Source organism: Schistocerca americana, chromosome X (assembly GCF_021461395.2).
Source record: "Schistocerca americana isolate TAMUIC-IGC-003095 chromosome X, iqSchAmer2.1, whole genome shotgun sequence".
NCBI classification, from domain to species: Eukaryota; Metazoa; Arthropoda; class Insecta; order Orthoptera; family Acrididae; genus Schistocerca; species Schistocerca americana.
Genome location: NC_060130.1, coordinates 263,431,533 through 263,437,532, shown reverse-complemented (window position 1 = coordinate 263,437,532; position 6,000 = coordinate 263,431,533). Strand labels below are relative to the sequence as shown.

Here is a 6,000-nt window from a genome sequence, read left to right as displayed (position 1 = left end):
AGTTTCTTGTTAATATTGATAAATGCGAAAGTTATTTATAAATAACAGAAACATGTTTTACATAAGTTCGCCAAAGTATTGAAGCGATGTCTGGTATATTTTTGTCTTGCGGTTTTTTTATTTTACCTTTTTTTTGGGGAAATTGCGCTTTCTAGCGCTATATGAAAAAAATGAAATGATCGTATGACATTGATGGCCAGGACCCCTCCCCCCCCCCCCCCCCCCGCCCCCTCCTCCCCTTGGGAATTTCGGCTACCGAGTTTCAGGTTTTATCAGTTGACGCCACACTGGGTGACTTGCGTGTCTATGATGATAAAATGATGATGATGACAACAGAACACCCACTCCCAGAGCGAAGTAAATCTCCGACCCAGGTGGGAATCGAAGCTGGACTCCCTGCATGGTAGTCATATGTGCTAACCACTTTTTTTGCGATCTTATTTTGTTCTATATTGTTCGTTGAATTTGTTCGGGGCGAATGTCCGGTGACACCCGTGCAGGTTGTTCGTTGATCTGTTCACTCCTTTTTTTTTTTATTGCAGAACACGCTGAGCTACCGTGCTTGCATCACTCAGCTAAGGGAGTGGACTGTATAATAAAGTTAGTTAGTTGGTTACGTGTTCCACTGATCAATCTCACGGTAACCGTTATGATATGGAACGTGTCATGTGCGTAAGAAATGCACAAATGAATCAAGGTCATTAAAATAACTTAAAATTTTTGTTATCTATCCGATTCCCTTAAATGGCACAAAACGCATATGTTATACCTATGGATTTATTTATTCCTATTCAAGAATTCATCTGTGGTATAGAAGGCGTCGTCAAAGAGATACGATTTCAATTTATTTTTGAAACTATTACTCCTGTCTGTCAGACATTTTATTTCATCTAGTAATTTATCGAAAAGTTTCACAGCAGCATTTTTTACCCCTGTCTGTGGCAAAGATACGTTAAGTAGTCTTTCTTTCTTCTGGTATTGTAATCATGAATGTCACTGTTGTTTTTAAACTGGTCAATGTTGTTGAGAACAAATTTCATTACTGAGTAAATTTACTGTGAGGCTGTTGTAAGAATTCCTAACCTTTTAAACAGCTGCCTATAGGGTGTGAAACTAAGACCCCCACGCATTATTCTAACCACTTTCTTCTGAGCAGTGAATACTTTTTACCTGAGTGTTGTCCACCTGCATAGCTGGGTGGCACCTTGCTCGCCTCCTGTGCAAGTGGGCCTGGGTTCGATTCAAAGGCTGTGTTGGAGATTTTATGCGCTAGGGGACTGGGTGTTGTGTTTTTACGTAAGAGTTGAGTTACCCCAAAATTGTACTGTTTTCTTTATTTTTATTACAAAATTCCTCTTTTTCACGTTACAAATCAACGATTTTCGAATAAACCTGAATTAAACGTTGACAGTTTCAGTTTTGGTACAAAAAAAAATGTCGTGTGACGAGGGCCTCCCGTCGGGTAGACCACTCGCCTGGTGCAAGTGTTTCGATGTGACGCCACTTCGGCTACTTGCGCGTCGATGGGGATGAAATGATGATGATTAGGCCAACACAACACCCAGTCCCTGAGCCGGGAATCGAACCCGGGCCCTCAGGATTGACAATCCGTCGCGCTAACGACTCAGCTACCGGGGGCGGACGGTTTTGGTATGAATACTGTTTATTCTTAAGTAACAGTCAGGAGAAAAACTATATAGAAAACTAATATTACGTAGGTTACCCAGCCATTTCCTCAGTCAGTTTCTGGATAGTTCGCCGGAGGAGGAGGAGGATATTGGTGTTTAACGTCCCGTCGATAACGAGGTCATTAGAGACGGAGCACAAGCTTGGATTAGGGAAGGATGGCGAAGGAAGTCGGCCGTGCCCTTTCAAAGGAACCATCCCGGCATTTGACTGGAGTGATCTAGGGAAATCACAGAAAGCCTAAATCAGGATGGGCGGACGCGGGATTGAACCGTCGTCCTCCCGAATGCGAGTCCAGTGGATAGTTCACCGCTTCCAGCTTTTAGGGAAATCTAATTAACACTGATCGCATATGTAAAGCAAGCGATCTTTATGAAGTAGGCCTAACGCCCAAGAGATATGTAAGACGCCCAACGTACAGGTAACATGGGTACGAATTTAACTGAGCAAAGCTACTAGGAAAGCTACACTACTGGCCATTAAAATTGCTACACCAGGAAGAAATGCATATGATAAACGGGTATTCATTGGAAAAATATATTATATCAGAACTGATATGTGATTACATTTTCAAGCAATTTGGATGCATAGATCCTGAGAAATCAGTACCCAGAACAACCACCTCTGGCCGTAATAACGGCCTTGATACGCCTGGGCATTGAGTCAAACAGAGCTTGGATGACGTATGCAGGTACAGCTGCCCACAGTTCATCACGAGTAGTGACTGGCGTATTTGTGACGAGCCAGTTGCTCGGCCACTAATGACCAGACGTTTTCAGTTGGTGAGAGATCTGGAGAATGTGCTGGCCAGGGAAGCAGTCGGACATTTTCTGTATCCAGAAAGGCCCATACAGGACCTGCAACATGCGGTCGTGTATTATCCTGGCGAAATGTAGAGTTTCGCAGGGATCGAATGAAGGGTAGAGCCACGGGTCGTAACGCATCTGAAATGTAACGTCCACTGTTCAAAGTGCTGTCAATGCGAACAAGAGGTGACCGAGACGTGTAACCAATGGCACTCCATTCCATCAACCCGGGTGATACGCCAGTATGGCGATGACGAATACACGCTTCCAATGTGCGTTCACCGCGATGTCGCCAAACACGGTTGCGACCATCATGATGCTGTAAACAGATCCTGGATTCATCCGAAAAAATGACGTTTTGCTATTCGTGCACCCAGGTTCGTCGTCGAGTACACCATCGCAGGCGCTCCTGTCTGTGATGCAGTGTCAAGGGTAACCGCAGCCACGGTCTCCGAGCTGATAGTCCATGCTGCTGCAAACGTCGTCGAACTGTTCGTGTAGATGGTTGTTGTCTTGCAAACGACCCCATCTGTTGACTCGGGGATCGAGACGTGGCTGCACGGTCCGTTACAGCCATGCGGATAAGATGCCTGTCATCTCGACTGCGAGTGATACGAGGCCGTTGGGATCCAGCATGGCGTTCCGTATTACCCTCGACCAACGCGAGCAGCAATGTCGTGATACGATTAATCGCAATCGCGATAGGTTACAATCTGACCTTTATCAAAGTCGGAAACGTGATGGTACGCATTTCTACTCCTTACACGAGGCATCACAACAACGTTTCACCAGGCAACGCCGGTCAACTGCTGTTTGTGTATGAGAAATCGGTTGGAAGCTTTCCTCATGTCAGCACGTTGTAGGTGTCGCCACCGGCGCCAATCTTGTGTGAATGCTCTGAAAAGCTAATCATTTGCATATCACAGCATCTTCTTCGTGTCGTTTAAATTTCGCTTGTGTAGTCCGTCATCTTCGTGGTGCAGCAATTTTAATGGCCTGTAGGGTACCATAGTCTACGCTTAGTAGCCTACGGTATTTTTACAACTCTAGTTACAAACGATCTTCGGAGTTACTTTTAGTGTACAAAGTCACTGTTTTCTATTGCTGCTTCAGTACTTTCTACCGGTTTACGAGTGCTGTCTGTTAGCGGTTGTAGGAGGAACGACTACGTTGTGGCTGCAGGGGCTGCCGGCCACGTGAAGTCTGACTGCTGCAGGGCGAGCGAAAAATTGGCAGAGGCGCTGGGGAAGCCTGTGAGGTGTGTGTGTGGCGCCGGGTCAGCTAAGGTGGGGGCCGACTACCCGGGGGTCCCGCACGAAACCGCGGCAGTAGGCAGTAGGTACTGCGCAGCCACCGCCGCAACTCGCCATTCGAGAGCACCGCGCTGTCTCCACTCCACATCTGTTGTGTCTAACCTACGGTACGTATCACAGAAATTGCCTAGCTACTCAATAAATAACGTAACATTCCAGCTACCAATTTTGGAGTCACTACTCGAGCGGTTTTTGCAGTGTCCTATGGCGTTCGTGTGAAACCTATTCCGGACTGACCGCCCCGCGAAAGTCAGTTGACCTATCGATGTAGTGTTATGAAACTAGGACTTTGCTTGTGATAATCTGCAGTTGTGACCGCTACTTCTCAGAAAGTATCTCTTCACCTGCCCCACTTTTACATGTTTATTTATTCTACATTGTACTACTATTCTACAATAGCATGTATTTTCTCACTACAGATCTATTCCTACATCCAAATCAGTTCACCGCAAAACTGGGCAACTGTGTGTCTTATACAAGGTGTTTCAGAATTCGTGTTACAAACTTCTAGAGGTTGTAGAGTGGACTTAGCAGATCAAGTTTTACGTAGGACTCCATGTCCGGAAACGTCATCCAACGCTACAGAGTGTCAAAGTTATAGGCACCGGGATCTGTAAATGTATGTATAGGGTGTCCGGAAATTTCCGTTACAAACTTGTATGACTTCTCAAGAGGGCCGGCCTCTGTGGTCTAGCGGTTCTAGGCTCTCAGTCCGGAACCGCGCGACTGCTACGGTCGCAGGTTCGAATCCTGCCTTGGGCATGGATGTTTGTGATGTCCTTAGGTTAGTTAGGTTTAAGTAGTTCTAAGTTCTAGGGGACTGATGACCTTAGAAGTTAAGTCCCATAGTGCTCAGAGCCATTTGAACCATTTTTCTCAAGAGGAAGAAGTACTTAATATTTTGAATAGAGATCCATGTCCAGAAACGTACCGTTTCCGTTATAAGACGGTTTCTGTCCAGATGTTTAACTCATTCTTTTCTGCTCGAGGAATTGGAGTAGACGTGTCGCAGTTCAGTTATTAACAATTCGAAAGGAAACATAATGAAACATTCATTTACCACTTAAGCACATTTGTTTGTATTAACACTTAAACATTATGTGTTTAAATTATTCCAAAACAAAAGAGAACCCAGCATACAGCAGGCGTAGAACATAATGTTCAAAACAGTTCGAAAGGAAACATAACGAAACAGCCATTTATCACTTAAGCAAGTTTGATTGTATTAACACTTAAACATTGTTTAAATTGTTCCAAAACAAATGAGAACTCAGCATACACCACGTGTAGAACATAATGTTCAAAACAATTCGAAAGGAAACATAACGAAACAGCCATTTACCACTTCAGCACATTTGTTTGTATTAACTCTCAAACATTACATGTTTAAATTGTTCCAAAACAAAAGAGAACCCAGCATACAGCACGTGTAGAACATAATGTTCAAAACAGTTCGAAAGGAAACATAACGAAACAACCATTTATCACTTATGCACGTTTGTTTGTATTAACACATAAACATTGTTTAAATTGTTCCAAAACAAATGAGAACTCAGCATACACCACGTGTAGAACATAATGTTCAAAACAATTCGAAAGGAAACATAACGAAACAGCCATTTACCACTTCAGCACATTTGTTTGTATTAACTCTCAAACATTACATGTTTAAATTGTTCCAAAACAAAAGAGAACCCAGCATACAGCACGTGTAGAACATAATGTTCAAAACAGTTCGAAAGGAAACATAACGAAACAACCATTTATCACTTAAGCACGTTTGTTTGTATTAACACTTAAACATTACGTGTTTAAATTGTTCCAAAACAAAAGAGAACGCACCATACAGCACGTGTAGAACATAATGTTCAAAACAATTCGAAAGGAAACATAACGAAACAGCCATTTATCACTTAAGCACGTTTGTTTGTATTAACACTTAAACATTATGGGTTTAAATGGTTCCAAAACAAAAGAGAACCCAGCATACAGCACGTGTAGAACATAATGTTCAAAACAGTTCGAAAGAAAACATAACGAAACAACCATTTATCACTTAAGCACGTTTGTTTGTATTAACACTTAAACATTACGGGTTTAAATGGTTCCAAAACAAAAGAGAACTCAGTATACAGCACGTGTAGAACATAATGTTCAAAACAGCTCGAAAGGAAACATAACGAAACAGCCATTTA

General features: G+C 43.1%; 1 protein-coding gene across 1 annotated transcript in view; it reads left to right on the top strand.

Moving 5' to 3' along the window:
- Positions 1 to 3,833: 3,833 nt before the first annotated feature.
- LOC124556078 (retinol dehydrogenase 13-like) overlaps positions 3,834 to 6,000 on the top strand; it is a 205,148-nt gene continuing 202,981 nt past the window's right edge. The window contains exon 1 of the mRNA XM_047130104.1: positions 3,834 to 3,912. The gene's annotated coding sequence lies outside the window, so the exon portion shown is untranslated. The remainder of the gene's footprint in view (positions 3,913 to 6,000) is intronic.